This window comes from Rattus norvegicus, chromosome 18 (genome assembly GCF_021556685.1).
Source record: "Rattus norvegicus strain SHRSP/BbbUtx chromosome 18, alternate assembly SHRSP_T2T, whole genome shotgun sequence".
NCBI classification, from domain to species: Eukaryota; Metazoa; Chordata; class Mammalia; order Rodentia; family Muridae; genus Rattus; species Rattus norvegicus.
In genome coordinates this window covers 62,100,889-62,127,106 of record NC_141551.1, presented here as the reverse complement: position 1 = coordinate 62,127,106, position 26,218 = coordinate 62,100,889, and the positions used below count along the sequence as shown (strand labels likewise).

The 26,218-nt window shown below is 44.4% G+C and overlaps 1 long non-coding RNA gene and 3 pseudogenes across 1 annotated transcript in view; all 4 read left to right on the top strand.

The window, feature by feature from the left end:
• The window catches only part of LOC147999851 (uncharacterized), a 41,009-nt gene extending 17,726 nt beyond the window's left edge, over positions 1–23,283 (top strand). Inside the window, exons 2-3 of the long non-coding RNA XR_015642630.1 lie at positions 8,204–8,298; positions 21,908–23,283. This is a non-coding gene — a long non-coding RNA (uncharacterized LOC147999851). The remainder of the gene's footprint in view (positions 1–8,203; positions 8,299–21,907) is intronic.
• Ptgr2-ps1 (prostaglandin reductase 2, pseudogene 1) lies at positions 2,868–3,511 on the top strand (annotated as a pseudogene).
• Positions 8,486–11,182, top strand: Lsm7-ps1 (LSM7 homolog, U6 small nuclear RNA and mRNA degradation associated, pseudogene 1; annotated as a pseudogene).
• LOC120098399 (small nucleolar RNA SNORA17) lies at positions 18,772–18,892 on the top strand (annotated as a pseudogene).
• Positions 23,284–26,218: the final 2,935 nt, after the last annotated feature.

The window sequence follows — 26,218 nt, the reverse complement described above, 5'->3', positions numbered from 1 at the left end:
GCTAAACGTGAGACTCTGGTCCTTGATATGTTGGAGGAGAAGGAAGCATGGGTCAGTGAAGAGCAGTAGAAGGGGCGTGCCGAGCAATGAGGCAAATACGGAAATGAGGCAAAAGAAATAACTTCAAGAGGCAATCATCAATTCCAAATGCCACAGGGAGGTCGAGCAATGTAATGACGGAAACCCGCCATTGTACTCCTTGGTAAGAAAAGTTTTACGGGAACAAATGGACACAGAAATTAGAACTCAGTGACCCAGAAAATGAAAGGAATGTGAAAGAAAATTGCATAAGAAGCCCTTTCAAAAAAATCAATACCTAGAATTTTGTAATCATAGTCCCCAACATTTCTGCTCCTTTTTCAACTGTTTTTCAGAATTGCATACATGATTACTGTATTTACACAATTTCTACTCCTTCCTCTCCCCATCCAGCTCCTTCCTTCTCTAAATTCCTTCTTAGATTTATGGCCTCTGCTTTATTATTGTTTCTGTGTGTGTGTGTGTGTGTGTGTGTGTGTGTGTGCGTGTGTGTGTGTGTGTGTGTGTGTGTGTGTGTGTGTACAACCTACTGATGATATATATAGATAGGTAGGTAGATAGGTAGATAGATAGATAGATAGATAGATAGATAGATAGATAGATAGATAGATATAGATATAGATATAATCTTACTGAGTCCATTTTGTATTGCTAGTATCTAGATATTTAAGGATTTGGGGCTGGTTGCTTGAGATCAGATAATTTATCTAATCTCAAACTCTTATGTAGGGTTTACATCACAGACGTATCCATAAGGGCTGGGCATTCCTCTGTCACTTCCTCTTTTGCCTAGTTGTGCATCTTTGAGGAAGCTTCTGTTAGCTGGAAGGAAAAAAAAAAGTTCCTTTGAGGAGGAGCGATGTAAACAATTACGTATCCATGCAGCAATTCACTTGAATGTAGGGATTTTTATTTGTTTGATTTGATCTGAGTTTAATTTTTTTAACTTGGCATTCAGAATAATGGGTTCCATTACAGAATGTTCAAACATTAATATTGTACATGTTCACCTCTCTAGGACTCCCTCATGAGTATGATTGTTATATAGTGTTAATATTAATGAAAATATGAAACACCTCAAATATCAATAAAGCAGGAGGTTGAGTGAGTACACATCTGTTCAACAGAACACTACAGCCAGTAAAGCAATGTACTAGAAATAAATTTATGTATGTCCAAATCTGCCCACAATACACTGTGGAATGGACACACTTGAAGCCCTACTTGTACTAGAATTTTGGCTTACAATTTTTAATATTAATTAAAATATACAAAGACAGTTTCCATATATGCAGAATATAATTTTAAGATGCCCTTGACTCTAAATAACTGTCCAGCAAATGCTTAGATCATTTCCTTTTATTTGTTGTTTGCTTATATTTGTTTCAGGGAAGGGTTGAAATTCTTTATTTTCTTCGCTTTGGGAATTTCTTGCCTGCCTCCAACGTATTTAGATCCATCATGACTACCTCCTCCCCTCTGCTCCCCACTCCAATAATCCTTGGATACCCACACACACTAACTTCATGCCATTTTTTAAACAACCAACTGAGTCCCATTAGGCATGCTATAGGCACAGGTGGTAGAGCTCTATGAACTGGAGCATGGCTACATGGGCCACACTGTAGAAGAAAACTCACTCTCTGGTCCCCAACAGCCACCTTCTGCCAACAGCACCTCAGCTAGGTGTGGGACCTGGAAATCCCCTCCCTTTTCTATGCTAGAGTATGGGTTGGCTTGATCTGCAGGATAGACCATTTCTTACCCTATCCAGAAGACTCAAAGGTGGCTCACACATTGCTCTGCAGCCAATTCAGGTGGTCTCAAGGAAGGAAATCTCTTCATTTCTTGATCTTAAAACTCACTGAGGGGTTGGGGATTTAGCTCAGTGGTAGAGCTCTTGCCTAGCAAGCGCAAGGCCCTGGGTTCGGTCCCCAGCTCCGAAAAAAAGAAAAAAAAAAAAAAAAAGAAGGTCTTTGGGAGGTAAAGTAAATCATGACATGAATGGAAATAGTGGCCTTATAAGAAAAAGAGAGAAAGACAGACAGACAAGAGACACAGACACAGAGAGACAAACAAAGAGAGACAGAGAGAGCGAGCTATCATCCCTTCCAGCCATTTTACTGTGCATTGACCTTGGACTCTTCTACCTGAAGAACTGTGGGAAATAAATGTTTTCTGTTTATAAAGAACACAGTTGACCACCTTTGATTACAGTAACTGCAACACACTTTAGATGTCTCCTTCCTGACGTCAATTTAACTCCCACGTGCCTAATGCTTATTCTACTTAGATATGTGACGTAGAAAAATAAAACGAGGTCCTCATGGAGCTCCGGGTGACACCAGAGGTATAGCATGGGACAGTAGACTAGGGAATGCCCCATAATGGGAATTATTTTATATAGAAGTCTTAGGAAACAATTGCAGAAGTCAAGCGGTGATCATACAAGGAATAGTACTGGATTCCCGACCTGGGAAAAATGGAAATCCAGTTGCAGAGAATTCCAGGGTGGAAGAAGTCAGTTTACTGGACACTATCCATGAAGGATAAGTTCGAGTGAGAACTATTTCTCTTTCCATGATCCTTATGTGTGCCGTAAGATGAACAGAGGAACTGGCACTATTTGGCACCGTGGCAGCTGGCGCAGGTAGTTGATGGAGGAGTTGGAGTTACAGAAGAGAGCAAGCACCAGAAGTTGGCTAAAGGCGATTTTGTGACTTCTTTTTAGTCACAAACTAAAGGCAACTCTAGACAGGAATGGCCTTGAAAGAGTAGACCCACAACTTGTAGATGGACACCTTTCATATTTCCTTGGAGCTATAGGTATGCCCAGCTTGACTTCCTTGACTGGGGTTCAGGAAAAAGGCCACACATCTGCTGGATCTAATCAGACAATGGCTGTCAGCGGAGCAGCGGGTGCCTGTGGCTCTTTGGCTGGGCAGATTGGCCACCTGCTTGGCTGTTCCAGAGTGGTGGGGATTTGTGGAATGCATGAGAAATGTCTCTTTTTGACCTCAGAGCTGGAGTTCGATGCTGCAGTCAATTACAAAACAGGAAACGGCTTCAAGAAGCGTGCCCAGACGGAGTGGATGTTTGCTTTGACAATGTTGGAGGTGACATCAGCAATGCAGTGATAAGTCCAATGAATCAGAACAGCCACATCGTTCTGTGTGGTCATTTCTCAGTACAATGAAGATGTGCCCTGTCCTCCTCGATTGCCCCCTGCTGGAGAAGCAATCCAGAAAGATAGAAACATCAAGAGAGAGATTTTTGGCATTAAATTATAAAGATAAATTTGAGCCTGGGATTCTACAGCTGAGTCAGTGGTTTAAAGAAGGAAAGATAAAGATCAAGGAGACTGTGGCAAAACGGCTTGGAAAGCATGGGGCTGCATTCCCTCCAGTTCATGATCACAGGAAGCAACGTAGGGAAGCAAATCGTCTGCATTTCGGAAGATTCTTCTCTGTAGTCTTGGTGTATCTTCATCAAGGAGACCCTGCATTCTTCACTTCCCACAAAGATCCTTAAGAGACATTTAAAAAATAATCTTACAGTACAAAAAAGAAAGAAAGAAAAATAAATTAGGAACCCGAATTGCCTGTTTGTATGGATCGCTACTTACATGTCTAAATTGAAAATTCTTTGATTATAGTTTAGAGAAGTCACAATCATCAGTAAATAGATTCCATAAACGTCAAACAGCAGCATTGAATGTGCATATGGAGAGTTTACAGCTGTAATCCCCCTTGCAGATTTGTCTCCCCCTCTTTAAGCGCTACATTAAAAAGCCCTATTACTTACAGCCTGTCTAATTTCCACAAAACCCAGGAGCAGAACTTCCTCCTAATTGTATTTTTTTATTCAACCAATAAAAATGTAAACTAACGTTTTAAATGACCTTGGCAACTGAGAGACTAATTTATGCTTCCCTTAGATCATAAAGCAACAGTGAATTAAAAATCAAGAGGAATAAAAATGCTGATTGCTTTTTTATGCAAAAATGGAATAGCCGAAGTCAAGTTGGAAAAATACTAAAAAAAAAAAATGTGTTTTATATCTACTTGCTTTACTCTAATGAAATCATTTTTGTTAATTATATTTTATACATATGAGTGTTTTGCCTGTGTATGTGCCTGTGCACCATGTGTGTGTCTGGTTCCCACAGAGGCCAGAAGAGGATATCAGATTCTCCTGGGACTATAGTTACATAGAGTTATGAACTACCATATAGTTGCTGGAAATTTAAACCAGGTTCTCTACAAGAGCAGTCCATGTTCTTAACCACTCAGCCGTCTTTCCAGCCCTGGAATTATTTTTTAAGATTGTATTCTCCTCACAAAAACAAAACAAACTAATAAACAAACAAACAAAAAAACCAATGAGCTCCTGCTTGTAGCTATTTTTTTTTTTTGCATGTGCTGTTTCCAAAAGCCAATATGGGTAAGTTAACAAGAAAAGAAATAAAAATGAGAAGCATTTTAATGTTTAGTTCAATTAAGATGACTTTAAAGTGAAGACGCAATGATAAACAGTTTAAGAAAAATCAAAGGACCAGTGTTGAGGTTCAACTAAGTCTCCAGTTCTAAGCACAACCAAGATTGAAGGCTTCCTGTGAATTCCGAGTGCTCTGGATAGCGGCTACTAATTCAGTATAACAAGACTATGCTGTTGGGAGACAGCTCTGTGCACTGCTGTGTCAAGAGAGGTTGCAGTGCGGACGTTGGCATTGTCATATTTGGAGCATCTCCTCTCACAATGATGTGTACAAATTCTTTTCTATCACCTCTGATTGGTTAGTAAGGAGTTGATTCAGCCTATAGCTGGGCAGAAGAAAATAGGGCAGGACTTCCGATCCCAGTAAGTGGGAGTCCCAGCAAAGGGAGAGAAGCTGGGAAGAAGGAAAAAAGAAGACAAAGACCAGGAAGATTCAGAAAGAGCAGATGGCCAAGGGAGCTGGCTCACCAGGGGAGCGGCTGCCTTGAGCAGATCACCAGGGCAGTCGCCACGAGGACACATATGAAACAGAGGGAGTCAGGGCAAGACTCAAATGCATGTAAAGAACCACCTGACTGGAAGTAGGCAGCCATAGAGGGTTAGAATAGGTAAGTATCTGCCCAACATAGTGTCTGCAGTTTGTTAAGAAATGTACTAGGTCTCTGTCATTTGTTCGGGAGCTAAAAACAAGCTAGAGCAAGCATAGACGTGCCCTGTCCTTACTTGGGAGCAAAAGAGGCAAAGAAAAACCCTTGGGATTACATTTACACGACGCCGTTGTAATTGGAAGAAAACACTTTTCTCTCTCAGAGTAGTTCCTTGTGATGTAAATGGCTGTATTCACACAATTCAGTGAGCCTAGACAGCAACCTTCACCGAAAATGTTCAGGAAGATTTCTGTGGGCTCAACACGCTCCTTTACTCCTTGAATGCAGAAGTTGTTCAAACGTGCGTATCTCCCACAAAGGTTTATGGGTTGAAATCTTCACTGCAAACAACTTGGCGGTGTTAGGAGCTGAGGTCTTCGGCTTGAGTTCTCATGAAATGACGTAAAAGGAGGCTCATATGATCTCACCATCTGGCCGTTGATGGTGTCATCTATGGAGCAGGATACAGGGTCTCACCATATACCAAATCGGCTGTGCTTTGGTTCTTGTCTTCCCAGTTCCCAGAACTATGAAAACATCCAGACAATTAAAGCAGACTCTTCAGCTAGAAATGTAATAAAAGCACAACACATAAAATACTGGACAGTGATTTTAGGAACACATACAGGACTTCAAGAACTCAGAAGTTGGTTCTGTTACTGCCCCCAGGTGAGCTTAACTATTTATTTGTGTGTGTGTGTGTGTGTGTGTGTGTGTGTGTGTGTGTGTGTGTACGCGCGCTCGCGAGCACACGCACGCATGCATGCATTCACACACAAGTGTACCCTCACACATGATGCACCTGCACATACATGTGGAAGAGTCACTGCACACATACAAGTCAGAGGATAACATTAAAGAATTAGTTCTCTCACCCATTCAGAGCCTGCCCCACATGTGGCCCATACATATACGGCCACCAAATAGATAAGATGGATGAAGCAAAGAAGTGCAGGCCAACAGGAGCCGGATGTAGATTGCTCCTGAGAGACACAGCCAGAATACAGCAAATACAGAGGCGAATGCCAGCAGCAAACCACTGAACCGAGAATAGCACCCCCGTTGAAGGAATCAGAGAAAGAACTGGAAGAGCTTGAAGGGGCTTGAGACCCCATATGAACAACAATGCCAAGCAACCAGAGCTTCCAGGGACTAAGCCACTACCCAAAGACTATACATGGACTGACCCTGGACTCTGACCTCATAGGTAACAATGAATATCCTAGTAAGAGCACCAGTGGAAGGGGAAGCCCTGGGTTCTGCCAAGACTGAACCCCCAGTGAACGTGATTGTTGGGGGGAGGGCAGTAATGGGGGAGGATGGGGAGGGGAACACCCATAGAGGAGGAGAGGGGGAGGGGCTAGGGGGATGTTGGTCCAGAAACCAGGAAGGGGAATAACAATCGAAATGTAAATAAGAAATACTCAAGTTAATAAAGATGGAAAAAAAAAGAATTAGTTCTCTCTTGACATCTGTGAATTCTAGGAGGGAAGTCAGGTTACTAGGCCGGCACGTAATTCCCCACTATTCTCTGAGCCACCTGTAGACTCATCCCCAGTGCTTCTGACACAATTTCTGTAGCTAACAAGCTCTGCTTCCCTTTGAGATAATATCTTTATTCAATATAAGAAATTCCGGAAAATCTAAAATTTGAAAAACATGTAATATTTTACCACTATTCATGTATTCATGTGTGTGTGTGTTGCAAGAGCTATACATGTATTAAAAGTTAGAACCCCCTGAGATCAATAACATCATGCCAGTTGGGTGTTACTAACAGTCTTTTTCTATATCTTCCTCTACAAGTGCACATAAATAAATAGCATGACTTAACACATGTCTACATAATTGAAATGATACTTTTTCAGACCCAAACATTTTCAAGCTTCATCCAACATTCTTGAATAATGGCTACAAATATCTCACTAGGTGAACAGGTCAAACGTTTAGCTAAAGCTACGATTGCTAAGATTTGGGTGGCTCTGAGGGTTATTCGTTCATTCATTCATTCCATTGACAAAATTTCCTAAAAGGCCAAGAAGATAATTCATGTAAACTATTTAAGTATCAAAATAAATATGCCTATTTTAGATGTAAAGGTTCTTTTGTCCATCTCCCGGCCCCAATATGTCTGGCTTCTAGCCAGACTTCCAAGCATCCCATTACTTAAAGCAGATCGAGAAGCAGAATTAAAGGAAACCGATGTGGCTCTTAGAGGCAGCATGGCACAAGGGACGGTTCTCAGTTGCTCGAGTCTTTATTACTCTCCATAGAGATGTCAAAGACGAGCAGCCCCGCAGTCCTGTACCCCGATCGGCATTCACTGGGGAATTAATCACCAGTCAGATCCAAACATGAACAGGTGACTTTTGAAACCATGATTGAAATTAAGAAGCTCAAGCATCAAGAATCTGCTCAGAGATTCAGAGGGTCCAGTCGAGGCCTCACTGGTTGAATTGGAAGAGACACTGTAGGGTTGGGTTGTGCCTAGGTTCCACACCGTGCTTGTTAAGCAAACCTTGACTTGGGGAGTTATGAGGACTGACAGACAGGGGCATTGTGGGAGGGATATGAGCTGGTCTTGAGGTTATTCTGCATGGGTTATTAAGGAACTAGGCTTAGTCACCAAAGCTGCAGACCACTGGGATGCATTTTGGGTTTTACTGTGTTTGTTTTTTCCCAAGCACTGAAAATAGAGGGGGAAATTTTGCCAAACTTTTGTTTATTTTCTTTATAATATTTACTTACCAGACTAATATGATCTTCACTATCAAGTAAAATAAAATAAAATAGAAAATTGTGGGATATGGGTGGGGAAATCTGGGTCTGTAGACGAGTGTTTCTTGCTTGCATGCCTGTAATGGTTTGTATATGCTTGTCCCAGGAAATGGCACTATTAGGAAGTGTGGCCTTATTGGAGTGGGTGTGACCTTGTAGGAATAGGCGTGTCACTGTGGGTGTGGGATATAAGACCTTCACCCTAATTGCAAGGAAGCCAATCTTTTCCTGTTTGCCTTCAGAACAAGATGTAGAACTCTCAGCATCTCCTGCACCATGCCTGCCTGGATGCTGCCATGTTTCTGCCTTGATGATAATGGACTGAACCTCTGAACCTGTAAGCCAGCCCCAATTAAATGTTGTCCTTGTAAGAGTTGTCTTAGTCACGGTATCTGTTCACGGCAGTAAAACCCTAATTAAGACAATGCCCTAAGTCGAATCCCCAGGAAGGAATGGAGGGAGGGAGAAGGTAGGGAAGAGAGCACAAGAAAAGTGTGGGCAGTGATAAGTGTAAGTTCTACTTCATGGTGAAGGGGTATATGCAGGTACAAAGACTCACCAATACCTGCACCAATATCTGACAGACTGAGGTGCATCTGGTGTGCAGTTATTTATCAACGCGCCTCAGTAAACCTGAAATACGAAGAATACATGAACAGTATCAGTTCCAACGTTTAAAACAATGAAAGGGAAAGAACTGTTCAGATCAATGATGCTGATGATAGAACACCCAGGTATCAGTGGGCGGGAAGAGTAAGAGTAAATGCCTGTTTAATTAGGGGGAAACGGGTTAGCACCGCTGCTCTAAAATACAATCGATGTTGAAACAGGACTTTCCTATACATGCCATAGATTGCAGTGTTGTTATGGTGTTTGAAAATCACTCCTTCCTCCTCTCCTCAGGGCTGAGTCATTTGTTTTCTGCCTCTGCCCAGCCATAAATCATCATGTATTAACTCGGTGCAATGAGCCCAGTTCTGCCCACCCCATTGATATTCATTTATGTACACAATCGGTGCAAAGGCATGGAAATGAGCTATAGGCCTTTCACTTCTTATGTTTGCTTATTAATTAGATTGGGACTTGGGGAACGGGGATAAAGGCATTCAAAAGCTGTGTTTTCCTTTGACTGAAAGAACAGCTGTTGAAAAAATTAATAAATGATAAGGTAAATGTAACTAACTGGAAGAAAAGAACAGCCCTGTGGGCCGGGAAAGTATCTGAATAAGCTAAGCTGTGCTAAAATACGCGTGTACGGGCTAGAGACGATGAGCAGGCACAATTACTGAATAGCTGACTTCTTTCTCCTGAAACGTCAGCTTCTTCCGTGTTTACTCAGTCACTGGCAGGTTCCCTACGATGCTAGTTACCGATCTCTGATCTCTGGTTTTAATCCCAATCAATTCTTGCTTCAAATGTCCATCTCCATAGCACCTACATGGACTCATTAGGTCGTGTGTGTGTGTGTGTGTGTGTGTGTGTGTGTGTGTGTGTGTGTGATGAGTGACAATGATAATATGTGGGAAACGATGTATTATACATTTAACAGTAATAATTAAAAGAAGATGTCATGAAGTTGAGAGGCATTGAGGACACAGAATAAATTATATAGAAACAATTAAAGGAAAAAAAGAGGCCTTGAATTTTAAAGAGAGGGAGTAGGGTTATGCTTGGAAGGGTTTGGAAGAAAGAAAGAAAGAAAGAGAGAGAGAGAGAAAGAAAGAAAGAAAGAAAGAAAGAAAGAAAGAAAGAAAGAAAGAAAGAAAGAAAGAACAAGAGAAAGAAAGAAAGAACAAGAGAAAGAAAGAAAGAAAGAAAGAAAGAAAGAAAGAAAGGAAGGAAGGAAGGAAGAAAGAAAAAGTGAAAGAGGGGAAATAATGTAATAATACTTTCAATTGTTAATTACTTGTTTTAAAGCCAGATATGTCTATAATCCCAATGCTGGAACAAGATGGAAATGCAGCTTTTGGGGGATTGGTGCTCCCTCAATATAGTCAAAACAGCAAGGTCCATGTTCAGTGAGAAACCATCTCAGATGGATGGATGGATGGATGGATGGATGGATGGATGGATGGATGGAGATAGAGATAGAGCAATGGAGGAAGATATTCAACACCATCGTCTAGCCTCCACACATGCAGACACGGGCAAATACACACACTCACAAACAGCACACACACACACACACACATTTGCTCACCACATATAACCCATAGGCACTCCCTGGAAACCCTCTGTTCATGTTGGCCAGAAAATCAGGTAGATGATCTTCACTCTCTCCAGTCCTCCAATTCCAATCCCTCAGTCTTACCCCTAGCTCTGTAGCAGGCCATCTGCTGTAGCCTTCTCTCCTTCACTGGTCCTATTGTCAGATCAAGCAGAACTTTTCCTACAGAACTCCACCATTACCCCATCCCTCTGTGTCTGCTGCCAATTCCTGCAGGCACTCGCTGGAAACCTGCCAGCCACACTAACCAAGGAATCAGGTAGGAGATCTTATTTCTCCTTCCTGTCCCTCAATTCCAACCCCCTCCCCTACCTTGGCCTCTTCTTTCTCTCGGCCCCCATTCCCAGGGAATTAAGCAGATCCTGGTAACAGACCCAGCTTTCTTCCTTCCTGTGGACCCCCTCACACACACCTTCAAGCCATCCCCAGTCCTTTGTGTCAGCTCCCAATACCTAGAAACACTTTCTACCCAGGACCCCCAAAGGCTACACATGGCAGGATCTCAGAAGCATTCCTAATCAGGCAACCCACGGCATCACACTCTCCTAAGAACCAGAAGCAGCAACCAAGACCAAGGAATGGAGCACCTACCCAACACAAGAGCAGGTATCAGCAGCTAGAATTACAACCATCCCAAACCCAGATACCTAGCTACCGATGTAAAAATATAATCGATAGGCTATGGCAAGATGATGGACAAAGAGAAGAAGAAGAAAGAAAGAAAGCATCTTGGACCTGTCTAAGTATATTGACAAGACCATCCACATGAAGTTCTAGGATGACTGGGAACCCAGAGGGATCCTGAGAGAGTTTGACCCACTGAGCAACCTGGCACTGGACGGAACCACTGAGCTCGTGCAAGACCCCAACGACCAGTACAAGCTGATAGAGGGCACACAGCAGATGGAGCCATGGCACCTCAATGCTGTTCATCTGCCTGTCTGACAGCATGGAGGCCATCCCCAACCCCTTTGTGTAGCAGCAGAACATTTAGCAGCTGATGGAGGGCAACCTGGCCCCAGGCCTCCTCCATGACGAAAACTTCTGTTCAGTCTTGTTTTAGTTTTGTTTTGTTTTTAGTAAAATTCCTCACTTAAGAAAAAAATATAAGGGGTTGGAGATTTAGCTCAGCGGTAGAGCGCTTGCCTAGCAAGCACAAGGCCCTGGGTTCGGTCCCCAGCTCCGAAAAAAAAAAAAAAAGAAAAAGAAAAAGAAAAAAATATAATCAGTAACAGTCAGGATAATATGTCTCCACTAAAGCCTAACAACTCTACTACAGTGACACTGAGAAATACGGTATAGCTAAAACACAAGACAAGGACTTTAAAAAAGCCTATTATGATACTCTCGACGTTCTTAAAAGAGATAGAAAAAAATCCATTCATAAAATCTAGAAAAACATAAACAGTGGATGGAATGGAAAAAAAAAGAAAAGAAAAAGATTCTGTAGTCCCTGAGCAGCGCCCCACAAGATCTACGTGGCAACCCCTCCTTCCAACCCAATACTGCCACAGGAGCTGTCCATGGTGGCCGTGCTTCCTTTCCCACCTCAGCCTGCAGACTGTCATGAGGTACTGTCACAGGAGTTGTCCACAGTGGCAGCGCCTTCTTTCCTGCCTCAGCCTATGGCCTTCAGGAAATACCACCGTAGGAGCTGTCCCATAAGGAGCTTGTCTACAGTGTCAACACCTCCTCTCCAGCCACCCCAGGCAGCTCAGCAGTGATGGTGCCTCAGTCAAAGCAGCCTGCAGCTAGAAAGGTCTTCTCATCTTAACCCATGGGCCAGATGCACAAAAAGGGTGGGGGTGGGGAAAAAACACACCAATCCTTGAGGAAAATCCACCAATCCCTCAGATTCCCACAGGAAAAAAATCCTGAGCACAAAACCCCACCAATCCAATCCCTGAGCTCCCCAAGCTCAGGACTTAAAATCCCACCAATCCTCACTCTAGAAATCTCTGCCCTGAACTCCCCCCCTTAAGAAATCCTATATAAGCCTTGCCCTTTGTCCAATTCCCTGCTGTCCACTTGTGGGAGCAGAGACAATCACCCCTGGATTTGTCCCTCCAACCTCTGAACCCTCCAATAAAACTCTTTTAAGAGATTTGCTGGCTTGTGGAAGAAGCCAAGAAGCAATGAAGGCAAGAAGGGAAGAAGTAAAGAAGTGGAGCTACTCAGATGGTGGAGCACGTGGAGGAGAAAGGAGGAGAGAGAGGGGGAGGAAGGGGAGGGGAGGGATGGAGAGAGAGAAGCAGGGGGAGAGAGGGAGAGAGGAAGAGGGAGGAAGGGAGAAAAGAAGGGGAGGGAGAGGGGGAGGAGGAGGGGGGAAAGCAGGAGAGGAAGTGACTCTGATATGTGCCTGGAATACCAGCACTTGGAATGTGGATCATGAACTCAAAGCTGGACTCTGTTAATAGCAAGGTCAAGGTCAACCAGGACCACATGAGACCCAGTCTCAGAAAAGAAGATAACAATGAGGTGGAAAAGGAAGAGCGGGAGGAGGAGAACAGAAAAAGCAGGAAGGGTTGGAGGAGGGGGAGGGAGAAGAGAACTGTGCTCCGCCCCCCTTGAAGGGAACAATCTACATCCATTGGCTGAGGTTTGGAAGTAAAGACAGCACTAGTTATGCCTCCATTTCCCTGCTCTCCTGGTAAGATCCCCAACCAGCCCTTCATCACCGGCTCTAGCACTGTCATCTATATTGAAGTTGCTCACAGTGACCACCCGGTGTCAAAAGCCCCATCTTTGACTTCTCCCCTAATGGTTCCACAGTCAACTCTGAGACCCTGTAAGTTCAACCATTAGCTATCCAGCTCTTTCTGTTAGCATTACATTCCTTCTAGAATCTTCTACTAAGGAAATATTCTTGTTGTTCTTCTCCCTGGTCTCATGTCTGACCTTATCTATCCCAAAAGGAATTTATTTTGATCAACACCCTGCTGTCTCCTGTCTGTCCTTCTTACTCAACGCCAATAAATTTTTCCTTAGACACAATGTAGGAGTGATGAGAACTCCAGGCCTTATTTGAACACGTTCCCAGGAGTGAGTTCTCTCCCTTGTAGTTCTCACCAATGTCTGATTACCTCTGGTTTCCATTGCCTTCCTGCTGCTACTGCTGATTCCTGGACCCCCATCTGGTGACTGAGAAGCACCTCCCACCTGCTGCTGGGAGCCCAAAGTGACATTAAGTTTCTGACCATTGGTCATGCCAAGTTTAATACCCGCGGCACAGTAAGTGATGAATGTCTTGAGATGCTTTATAGGCAATCCAGGAGTTGTATAGAAGTTCTTTAAAATGTAGAGACAAAGCAAAATGATACTTGTCCCCACACCATCCAATTTAACTCCCCTCTAGCATAAAATTGTTACATATAAAGTTCTGTGCGGTATGAAAAATTCATTTCCTCACTCATGAGAGACTCTTCTATTTTGTGGAGAGGCTTATACATCACCAGTGTCTTCATGGAAGGAGCTCGAAAGGGCATTAACTGTTGGAAGAAATACCAAGTGTTCATTTGTGCTGAAACATACCAAATCTAGTCCATCTAGAGCTTATTAAAACAATGACTCCTGCAACGGCTAGTCTCACTCAACTTGACTTGAACTAGAGTTATCTGAAAGGAGAGAAACTTGATTAAGAAAAAGCTGCCAGAAGATCCAGCTATGTGGCATTTTCTTAATTAGCTATTGATGGAGGAGGGTCCAGCCCACTGTAGTTGGTTCTATCTCTGGGCCGGAGGTCCTGGGTTCTATAAGAAAGCAGACTAAAAGCAAGCCATGAGGAGCAAGCCAGTAAGCAGCACCCTTCCATGGCCTCTGCATCAGCTCTTGCCCCAGGTTCCAGCCCCGTTTGAGTTCCTGTCATGACTCCCTTTGATGATGAACAGTGATATGGAAGTGTAAGGTGTATAAACCCTTTCCTCCCCCACTTGCTTTTGGTTATCATATTTCATGGCAGCAATAGTAACCCTAAGACAACTCCTGAAGACCACGGTGATGCATGTCTACAGTCCCAGCATCTCAGAAGCTGACAGAACACCATCGCTCACATGGTGAGGTCAGCTAGTCTAACAGGCCTAGCTACAAAACAAGACACTATCTCAAAGACATCAAACCAAGGCTGTGCCATCCACTGGCACTGGTCAGAGAAGCTTCTTTTGGTAGTGGTCATGGCAATAACAAAGACTCATTACTAGTCAAAGTGACGAGAATTAGTGACTGTTGTGTTCTGGGCATCTATATCATGCCTCTGCAGCTCAGGGAACACCGAGGAATAAGGGGCAGAGAAAAAGGCAAGAGTTAGAGGAATGGAGGGTGACATATGGAACACTGGCTGGCCCATGGGAAGGACTGCCACTGTGCTCCAACTCACAGCAGCTCTGGCTGTCTGCACAATGTCTGTGCAAGACGGAGCAGGTCAATATTGTGTTGGAGGAACAAGAGGCTTGTGGAGTGTCATCCCCTGACTCATTGGGTCACCAGAAAAAAAGACGCAAAAGGAGAAGAGGGGCTGGTTGCAAAAATGAATGAGGTTGATGGTAGTGGGAGGGGACAGGAAAGGGTAAAAAGGAATGGCTGAAATACATTATGTGAATGTATCAATTTGTTCTAAATGAGTGTCATTATTAAGTATAGTGAATATGTGCTATTAAGAAGCATTTTATTATTATTAATCATTTTATTCATTTATATTTCAAATTTTATCCCCCTTCCTGGCTACCTCCCTCCTCTCCCACTTCCTCTTTGCCTCTATGAGGGTGCTCCTCCACCCACTCACCCACTCCCACCTCACCACTCTAGCATCCCCCCTACGCTGGGGCATCAAGCTTCTACAGGACCAAGGAACTCCCCTCCCATTGATGATATCTATGGCTATCCTCTACTACATATGTATCTGGAGCCATGGATCCCTCCATGTATATACTCTTTGGTTGGTGGTTTAGTCTCTGGGAGCTCTGAGTGGTCCATTAATTGATACTGTTCTTCCTATGGGGTTGCAGTCCCCTTCAGCTCCTTCAGTCCTTCCTCTAGCTTTTCCCTTGGGGTCCCTGGGTTCAGTCCAATGGTTGTCTGTGAGTATCTGCATCTGTATTGGTCAGGTGCTGATAGAACCTCTCAGGGAACAGCCGTAACAGACCCCTGTCAGCAAGTGCTTGGCATCAGCAATAGTGTCAGGGTTTGGTGTCTGCAGATGAGATGGATCTCTAGGTGGGGACATCTCTGGGCGGCCTTTTCTTTGAGAAGCATTTTTAAAGGGTTGTGACTGGAATTCATTGGCAGAGCACTTACCCAACATGTACAAAGCTCTACCTTCAATCCCCAGCAAAAACATAACAAATGAGTTCTCCTCATCAACCTAATCATCAACCAATCATTTATTGATTGGTTCCTTGAAAAAATATTTCTTGCTGTATACAAAATACTCAGCCATCCCTGTAATATTGGGGGGGTGGAGCAGGGTCTCACTGTGCATCCCTGACTGGCCTAGAACTCACAGAGTCTTGCCTGCCCACTCCCCATCTCCCAGTGCTCAAAGGTGCGGTCACCCTGGCCAGCCTTGTCGCAGGTCTTGCTTCACTTGCACCAACACAACTTTCCACTCTTATAATTATTTTCTAATTTTCTCAGTGAATATGTATTACTGCCACTAAAATAAGAAGACCATCCAGGCAGTGTGCATGGTGCACCCCTGTGACCCCAGCACTTGGGAGATGGAGCTAAGCAGGATCAGGAGTTCAAGGCCAGCCTCCCCCACCTTAGTCCACATGAGACCTTGTCTCAAAGGAGAGAGTCAAAGGGGGAATGAAATAAAAAACAAGTAATTCAATGCATAATTGTACTTTCCTCCAAACATCACCATGTATAAAAACAAGCAGTGTTTTAAACTGTATATAACTTACATCTTCAGATTTAAGAATGAAATGAACTTACTAACATATGCTATTCTGTATTTCACATTTTCATTAAAGTCAGTTTTTAAAATTACTGACATAAAGGGCATCAAAACTTTAAGGTTCTGGCCAGTTGAGGTGGCTCAGCAGGGCTTGCTGCCAAGCCTCATGGCCTGGATTTGATCCTAGGGAGGGACCTACATGGTAGGAGCGAACAGATTCCTGCAAGTTGGCCTCTGACCTACACACCTACACACACACACACACACACACACACAGAGAGAGAGAGAGAGAGAGAGAGAGAGAGAGAGAGAGAGAGCGAGCAATTTAAAAATTAAGATTTGATGCAAATTGCCAGCATTAGATGCCTATGTTTCATTAGTAAATGTCGTAGTATTATGAGCTCAAAGTTAAGGATAAGGTTTGGGGGGAGTGTAGTGAGCTGGTTTAAGACGAGGTATTACTAATAGCTTCGGCTGGCTGAAAACTCATAGAGTTCCATCTACTTCCCAAGTGCTGAGATGAAAAGTGAGCACCACCATGCCCAGACAGGGTTAAGTAAAGTTTAAAGACCAGAGGAAGAATCGCTTGTAAACTCAATGCTTTAGGTATCTTGATTCCCTGCTTTAACACTTCTCTTTGAAGCGTCAGGAGATGCTGAATCTACATCCTCAAATGCACTAAGCTAAGAAGTCACAGGTGTCAATCCACCTGGAAACCAAGCTCTGCAGTTTCAAGTCCAGAGAAAACAGGCAAACACAAGTGTGAAACCAGTGGTGCTAGCACGGTCAGAGGGAGGGCACCGAGGTGTGGGAGCCGTTACAGGTGAAAGCAAGGAGCCCAGCAAAGGGAAGGTGAGCCATGGTCTCCATGGAGGGGAGGCTTAACCAATCAGTACACATTGAATAGAACAATTTGCCTCTCAGAAATGTCACACAACTGTCTCTGTCTCTCTGTCCCTCTGTCTATCTCTGTCTCTGTCTGTCTCTGTCTGTCTCTCTGTCTCTCTCTCTCTGTGTCTCTCTCTGTCTCTCTCTCTGCCTCTCTCTCTGTCTCTGTCTCTCTCTGTCTCTCTGTCTCTGTCTCTCTCTGTCTCTGTCTCTCTGTCTCTGTCTCTCTCTCTGTCTCTCTGTCTCTGTCTCTCTCTGTCTCTCTCTCTCTCTCACAGCTTTGTGCTTCTGAAATGGTTCCTTTCCATGCTGAACTTAAATGATAGTTTTAACTCGGTTCAGCTGAGGGAAGCCCGACAGGATAATCTGTCTTTCTTGTTTTCTAGGCAAGCTATGAATGACCTTTCAAATGTGTGTTACTGACTGTGATTACACACTCTCCCCGACATTTATGACTGCAGTTTCTCACGCATGTACTTGACCATTGCAATGCTTAATCACCAAGAAATAGTAAGAAAGAGGCTCAAAGTTAATACTTAGTGGACTTGTTCCATGTTTTTATGAAACTCAGTAGTCGAATAGATTAGCAGAAGGTCCGTTGCGATGTGCCACTCTTCTGAGAGCACGCATCCCACGTTAGAATGGCTTCGGCTCACACAGAGGAACCATGTGCAGTTTCTAATTTGGTCAGTGGTGCCCTAACTCGTTTTTAAAAGGCGCATCTTCCATTTAATAACTTCCACTCTCGAAATTAAAATGTTTACTTGTGGGGCTTTAAGCCTACCTCTAATGGTTGTGTTCACCCCTAGTGAGAGAGAAAGATCCATGACTGACATCTCAGTAACTACTATCCAATAAGTACTTCAAAATATTCTCTCTCTCTCTCTCCATCTGTTTTCTCTGTCTCTCTCTCCCTCTCTCTTTCTCTCCATCTTTCTTCCTCTGTCTCTGTCTCTCTGTCTCTCTCCATCTCTCTTCCTCTGTCTCTCTCTGTCTCTCTCTGTGTCTCTCTCTGTCTCTCTTTGTCTCTCTCTGTCTGTCTCTGTCTCTCTCTGTCTCTGTCTCTCTGACTGTCTCTGTCTCTCTGTCTCTGTCTCTCTGTCTCTGTCTCTCTGTCTCTGTCTCTCTCTGTCTGTCTCTGTCTCTCTGACTGTCTCTGTCTCTCTGTCTCTCTCTGTCTCTGTCTGTCTCTGTGTCTGTCTCTCTCTGTCTCTGTCTCTCTCTGTCTCTGTCTCTCTGACTGTCTCTGTCTCTCTGTCTCTCTCTGTCTCTGTCTGTCTCTGTCTGTGTTTGTCTCTGTCTGTGTCTGTCTCTCTCTGTCTCTGTCTCTTGTGTCTGTGCCTGTGTCTGTCTGTCTGTCTCTGTGTGTGTGTATGTGTGTGTGTGTGTGTGTGTGTGTGTGTGTGTGTTCACATGTGCATGCAGATGTCAGAAGACAACATGCAAGAGTCAGTTCTCTCCTTCCACCATGTGGGTCTTGGGGATCGAACTTAGGACACCCAGCTTGGTGGCAAGTGCCTTTACCCACTGAGCCATCTTGCTACCCCCAGTGTTTGCTTTTTCAATTAGCGTGGACTCAATTACAATAAATATCCAGGACACTCATTTCAGCATGGCCATAACTATTTCTGGGAAGGCATTAATCTGCATATCCTGAAGGCTAAATGTCACATTTACCGTAAGAAAAGGTTTTCAACTTTTTGTCATTTGTTTCTTCTAATTAATTCTAACTAATGTTTTACCTAATTTCTAATTATTATTCCTCCTCTGCTCTGTTCATGATAATAAAAAATGTGAAAATCCCAGTCCTTGGAGGCATTGCAGGTATGGCTGCAGGGTCAGTAGGTGGCAGAGAGGAGAGAGGCTATGCCTGTACTCAACATTCTGACCTTCAAACATCTAAATGATTTGCAGCCAAATATCCCCTGAATAAAAGAGACCTTGAGATGGTCACCAGTCAGGTGTCATGAGGCACCAGTCAGGCTGTTAGGGAGCCAACCTGATATGACCACCAGTCCAGCGCTGCACAGATCTACAGGGGCAGACTATGCCCAAGATGACCCTGCTTGGTCCCATAATGCACTAAGGGGCAGAGCACCCCTGAGACCACTCCTGAGAGGACCCCAGACACTCTGAGACCTCGGGTGCCAGTGAGTAAGAGGTGGAGAAATAGAAGAGAAAGAGAAACAGAAGGACGTGGGCACAACAAAGAGAGGCAGATCTGGAGACCTGAGGATAGTAAGGAACAGCCTGGTATGAGTAGCCAGTGATCCCATCTGGGACCACAGTAGGGTCCCTGGCCTTTGCAGCCAATGGGGGCCAGATCTGAGTCCAAGTCCCCTATAGGAGCAGGGCACTGTTACCACCAAAGTCTAGGGCAATGTTCCTAGTCTGGGCTGCCACCCAGGTACACATTAATGTCTGAGGGCTGTGCAGAACTGGCCCCACCCCTCACATGGGCATCATGGGAGAGCTAGCCCTAGGAGCAGAAGAGCAGAAGAGCTTATCCCTACCCCTAGCCAGCTGGAGTACTCAACTCAGGGGAGCAGCCACACACACTGGGAGTTGAGGGTGAGCTGGCCCCAAGGACAGTGAGCATAGGAGAGCTGGCCCTTCCCTTCACTGCCTTCAGCACTTGAGAGGGCAGGACTACATCTCACCTGGGCAGCAGAGCAGTGCTGACCCTGGTAGCAAGATCATAGGCAATCTGGCCCTGAGGGCATGAGCCTGGGAGAGCTGCTGCTGCCACCTATCTGCTGTGCAGGGACACGGGCAAAGGAGAGATGAACCCCCACACAGTCTCACCCCTTGCCACCTACAGCAGGCAGGTCAGCTGGCCTAGAGATCATCACAGTGGGAGATCTGGTCCTGTGCCTCACCTGCTGCAGCTCCCCAGAGAGTGGGTCCTGCACCTCACCTGGGCAGCACAGTAGAGCTAGCACTGGATAGGGCAGGAGGGTTGTGGGTGAGCTGTCCCCAAGAGTGTGAGTGTCGGAGAGCTGGCCCTGCCTTTTGTCTGCCAAGTGGCAAGATGGGCAAGGGAGAGGTGCCCTCCCCCTCCCCTCATCCCTTGTCACCTACAGCAGGTGGGAGAGATGGCCCTGCCCCTCACCTGCTGCAGCATGTAGGAGAGAGCCCTGCACCTTGCTGGCCCTGGATATGGGGGTTGCATGTTAGCCTGTGCTGAAGGCATAAGTATGAGAGAGTCGGCTTTGCCTCTTGTCTACTGGGAGGTGGCACAGAAGAGGGAAAGAAGATGCCCTTTTCCCATCTCTCATTCCTTGTCATCTATGGCAGACAGGAGAGCTGGCCCTGGGGTCATGAGAATGGGAGAACCGGCCATACCCCTCACCAGCTGCCATACTTGGGAGAACAGTCCCTGCACCTCACCTGGGCAGCACGGTAGAGCTGGCCCTGGTTGTAAGTTGTGGGTGAGCCTGCCCGACCTAGTACCAAGCCAGTGAGTCGTGGAAATGAGCATTTCAATCAAAGAAGTGTGTACAAAAGGGTATACTGTGGGACACACTGTGACACACTACAGCTTCCACAGTGAGAGTCTTCTCTCTGTTGTGTCTCGGGTTGCCAGGGTGGAGGGTGGTTATGAGAAGAGGAGGAAATGAGTGGGATTGAGGTGCATGATGAGAAACTCACAAAGAACCAATAAAAAGTCTTTCCAAAAACTTTTAAAAATGTGAAAAACATAATGCCTACTTTTACATAATGTATTACATAAGTATCCTGCAGGACAAAAACAATTACAAAGTATCAACTGAAAGTAACTCGCATTTTTAATTATTATTAATTTAATTTATCTTTGGATGCTTTGCCTGCATGTATGTGTATCTGTGTACCATGTGTGGTATGTGTGCCTGGTGCCTGAGGAGGTCAGAAGAGGGTGTTTGATCCCTGAAACTGGAGACACGGGGAGCAGTTAGCTGCCATGTGGGTGCTCGGCTTTGAACCCCGATCTCTGAGACAGCAGCCAGTGTTTTATCTACTAAGTCATCTTCCAGCCCCACCAGCACAGACACCTTCTGCCCCCCCATGCCCACATCTGTTCAGCCAACCCCTCTCTACCCCTGTTGTACATTCAATAGTTTCTTCAAATATATTAGTCATTTTAAAAAATTGTTTGCCCACATGGTCTTGGTATGAACTTGTTCAATGAATATTAACTTCGGTGATTTTATTTTTCATTGACAGAACTTCATTTTCAACCCTATTCTTTTTCATGTCTTTCGCCTCACTTGAAAACTATTCTTTTTGTCAAATCGTTCCAATTCGGAAGGACTTAACATAAATTCATTATTTTGGCTGATTTCTTCCTCTTGAGCTATCTTTATTTTTAAGTGACAAGGGATAATGTTATATGTATAAAGTATAACATAAGTTACTGGTAAATGTATTCCCCATAGAAAAATTAAAAATTAGGCATGGTGTAACCACTTTTGAGCCCAGCCTGCTCTATGCAGTGAGTTCTAGACCAGCCCCACAGAGCTGCACGGTATGATCCTGTCTCAAAACAGCCATGACAAAATGGTGCATTTTTTTTTTCTTCAACAATGTCTGGTTATTTATTCTACAATCTCCCATATGTGGATTTATGAGGAAACATTTTGTTTCTAAACTCAAGAGGGAATCAAATTTCTCGTGGCTGACTCCCCATGCCTACCTCTTTCCATGCCCTGGATAAGAAGCAGATTTTCCACAAGCTTGCTTAGAGAAAGTGGGCAGATTGCTTCTCTCCTCACAGCCAGGGCAGCATGCCAAGCTAGGCGCTCATTCATTCGCATCTCTTCAGTCCAAGCTGCTCTGTGTCATAGGCCCTGATGACCCCTGGACATCCTCTGTGGGTTTTGGTTTCTCTTGGCTACACTTTTGATTTTTCATTTTCCTCTGTTCCTTAGTAATTCCTGTCTTTTGGGTTCATTTCCATAGCTCTAAGACGATCCACCTCTACGTGTAGCAAGACTGTCACCTTGCTGGAAGTCCAAGTTTCTTCTTGAGAAGGCTGTGTGTATGTACTTTCCTGTGACAGCTGATGTGTTTGGTCTGGTTTATGTCAGGAATGGCAGCGTCTACTTTCCTCGGCGGCATTCCCTTGAATTCTCCTTCACCTCGTGCACCTTCAGCATGTGCAAAAGGAAACTGCTACAAAACCTGGAATCTTCAATTCAGTCATGGTGAAATTTATCATTGAGGTATATAAGTAGACATATTAATAAAATCTTTAGGAAGGCTAGCTATGAACCAGTGGGGTGGCCCAGCCTACCATGCAGCCTTGATGACCTGAGTTCAACCCCCCAGGTCCTATGGTAGAAGGAAAGAACCAATTCTCACATATCTGACAGATATATACAAAGTGTGGTACATATATGCCCACACTCTCACATACAACACACACACACACACACACACACACACACACACACACACACACTAAAGAATTTTCAAAAGAAATGTACTATTCTTCTAAATGGGCACCATGTAAGACTCACTTCTAATGGCATGTCATGATGCCCATAGATTAAAGTATCTCTCGGGGCTGGAGAGATGACTCAGTGGTTAAGAGCACTGACTGCCCTTCCAGAGGTCCTGAGTTCAATTCCCAGCAACCACATGGTGGCTCACAACCATCTGTAAAGGGATCTGATGCCCTGTTCTGTACCCACATATATGAAATAAATAAGTAAATTTCTAAAAAAAAAAGTATCTCTCAATCTTCAGGAGAGAAAAATGCTATTTACAGGAGATGGTGATGGACACTGAGAGACTGAGGTGCATAGAATAAGAAACTTGCAGAGGGGCTGGAGAGATGGCTCAGCGGTTAAGAGCACTGACTGCTCTTCCAGAGGTCCTGAGTTCAATTCCCAGCAACCACATGGTAGCTCAAAGACCATCCCTAATGGGATCCAATGCCCTCTTCTGGGGTGTCTAAAAATAGCTACAGTGTGCCCATATAAACAAAATAAATCTTTTTTTTTTAAAGAGACTTGCAGAATGCCCAGTCCACACTCCTCCCTCCGAAGGCTCAGGGATCATTTCAAGGAGGGCGGGAGTGGAAAGATCCTAAAAACTCGAGGCTGCAGTGACTCCAAGGAAAGACTGTCTTCTGGACACAGCAGGACAGCTGCACATAGGAACTCACAGTGGCTGTGACAACACCACAACATCACCTGTATAAACCTGAACAAACCCAGCCGGGAGAGGGCATTCGGGCACAGAGCTCCACCTGTAACCATGGAGATTCTCACAATACTTAGCTGCTGGGAGAAGATGGTATATCGACTGTGCTCCAGAGGAAAGTCATACATCAAAAAAAAATAAATAAAATATATATATATATATATATATTTGGGGAGCACAAATTGGCCTTGATGGGAGAACAAAAGACACCAGTTCGATGGAAGGGAAGGTGGGGTGAACCTGGAAAGAGTTGGGGGGAAGCAACATACTGAAACGACATATGAAACTCTCAAAGAACCAACTTTGAAAAGAACCTGTTCTTTAGAACATTTCAGAGAGCCATAAACAATTGATTTGTTGGGTTAAAAGGTCTGACATGTGAATGGCAGCTTCACCCTTTGGTTTGCCGGCTTAGGGGGTTGTTGTTGATTGGTTTTAGTTTCTTAAGACTCGACCTTTCTATTTTATTCCTCTCTGGCCTTAGAAGTCGCTGATGAGCAGGCAGGCCTCAGACTTTCACCTGTCTCCCAAGAGCTTGCCTTGCAGGCATACACACAACATCTAGCTCTACACCTTATTATTAATGCTAATTCCCAGTGCTCAATCATTACCTTCTCATTGTAAAGTTAGGCTTCCAGGTATGTCTAATTAATCGGAAGTGTGTGACTGTGTGTAGGTGAGTGTGTGGACGTGTGGATGTGCGTGTGTGTATGTATGTATATATGAGTGTGTGAGAGTGTATGTAAGAGAGAATGTGTGTGTGCGTGTGTGAGTGTATGTAAGAGAGAATGTGTACACGTGTATGTATATATGAGTGTATGTGTGTGAGTATGTGTGTGTGTGTGAGTATGTGTGTGTGTGCATGTGAGTGTGTGTAGGTGAGTGTGTGGATGTGTGGATGAGTGTGTGAGTGTGTATGTAAGAGAGAATGTGTACACGTGTATGTATATATGAGTGTATGTGTGTGAGTATTGTGTGTGTGTATGAGTGTGTGTATGTATATATGAGTGTATGTGTGTGAGTATGTGTGTGTGAGTGTGTATGTAAGAGAGACTGTGTATGTGTGTGTGAGTATGTGTGTGTGAGTGTGTGTGAGTGTGTGTGTGAGTGTGTGTGTATGAGTATGTATATATGAGTGCATGTGTGAGTAGCTTTCTACTGCTACAATAAAAAGTATTCTGACCAAAATCAACTCAGGGAGGTAAGTGTTTATTTGACTTACACTTCCATGTCACCATCCAATACTGATACAAATCAGGGCGGACAACTGGAGGCAGGGACTGATGCAGTCTCTGGAGAAAGTGTTTGCAGGCGTGGTCAGCCTACTACAAACCATGATGCCTACACAGGTGCTTTCCAAAGTGAGCTGGTCCCTCTCCGATCAATCACTAAACAAGAAAATGTTCTCTACACTTGCCTACAGGCCAATGGGGGCATTTTCTAATTGAGACTCCCTCCTCTCAGATGACCCTAGCTTATGTCATGTTGAAGAAAAATAATGTTGACCAGCATGACAGCCCTTCTTTAAATTATTCAAATATTCATTTCAATACTTTTGTGGCACTGTTGACTTGTAAGAGTAGAATTATAAGAAGTTGACATAGAAAATAGTGTTTGTTTCTTAGTCAGGGTTTCTATTCCTTCACGAAATGTCATGACCAAGAAGCAAGTTGGGGAGGAAAGGGTTTATTCAGCTTACACTTCCACACTGCTGTTCATCACCAAAGGAGGTCAGGACAGAAACTCAAGCAGGTCAGGAAGCAGGAGCTGATGCAGAGGCCATGGAGGGATGTTACTTACTGGCTTGCTTCCCCTGGCTTGCTCAGCTTGCTCTCTTATAGAACCCAAGACCACCAGCCCAGGGACGGCACCACCCACAGTGGGCTGGGTCCTCCCCTCTTGATCTCTAATTGAGAAAATGCCTTACAGCTGGTCTTATGGAGGCATTTCCTCAAGGGAGGCTCCTATCTCTGTGATAACTCCAGCTTGTGTCAAATTGACACACAAACCAGCCAGCACAGTTTGTATGTTCAATGGTGAATGAAAACTGTGCTGAGAGGTTAAACAGATTTTATTCCAGCCCACAGAGCCTTACCAGCTCCCAGCTTTGCCCCCTTTCTCACCCTCATTTCTTCCTACTTTCCCTCTTACCCCCTCTCCATCCACCCAAACCTTTCACCCTTTCTTAGAAAACCCCAGAAACGCTCTCCTCAGCCCCCACCGGAAGCTCTCTGCTCCAACTCAGCCATGGTGACTTCTTCATCTCCTTCAAGTCTTCTCAGTGAAGGGTTCTCTGGCCACCCTACTTAAGTATCTGCACACCATCCCAACATGTCCCATCCCCCCACCTGATACCTCTTGTCCCCCGTAGCATGTCACTAAGGTCACTACCACATCACCCTGGAAAGCCACACGGCCCTCGATTGTTACATTTATATAACTTACTATGTTAACTATTTATTTGAGGGATACAGACTGCTGCCCCCATCCTCACTCAGGAGCCTCTACCATTTACTGATGCTAATGCTGTCACTGGTGTTCAGAAATAAATGATCTCCAAGGCAGCAAACAGCTATGGGCAGGAGGGAGGAGAAACCAGCAGCATTTCCCACCCCGTCTACTCATTTCTCGGTCACTCTTAGTGCTGCCTTTTATGATCAACTTTTCAAACAGCATAAAAAATGTTTTTAAAAAAAATCCAAAATCTAAAACGTCATTTTCAAGTTTCAGTGCCCAGCATATTTAGATATGGTGGTTTGAATAAAAATGGTCCTTATAGGCTCATATATTTGAATGCTTGGTGACCAGGGAGTGGCACTATTTGAGAAGGATTAGGAAGTGTACCCCTGGTAGAGAAAGTGTGTCACTAGAGGGCTTTGGAAATACGTGTGGACAGGGATGTTGCTTGGGGAGCAAAACCCACACCGGTCAGCCACTGAGGTAGGTAAATAAAGGTTATGAACCTTGGGAACTGGTACTGCCTGAGAATCAATCACTTCAGACCTCAGCAGCTACAATGACCTATGTGAGCCCCGGAGTTTCAAATCCATTTCTACCGTCCTG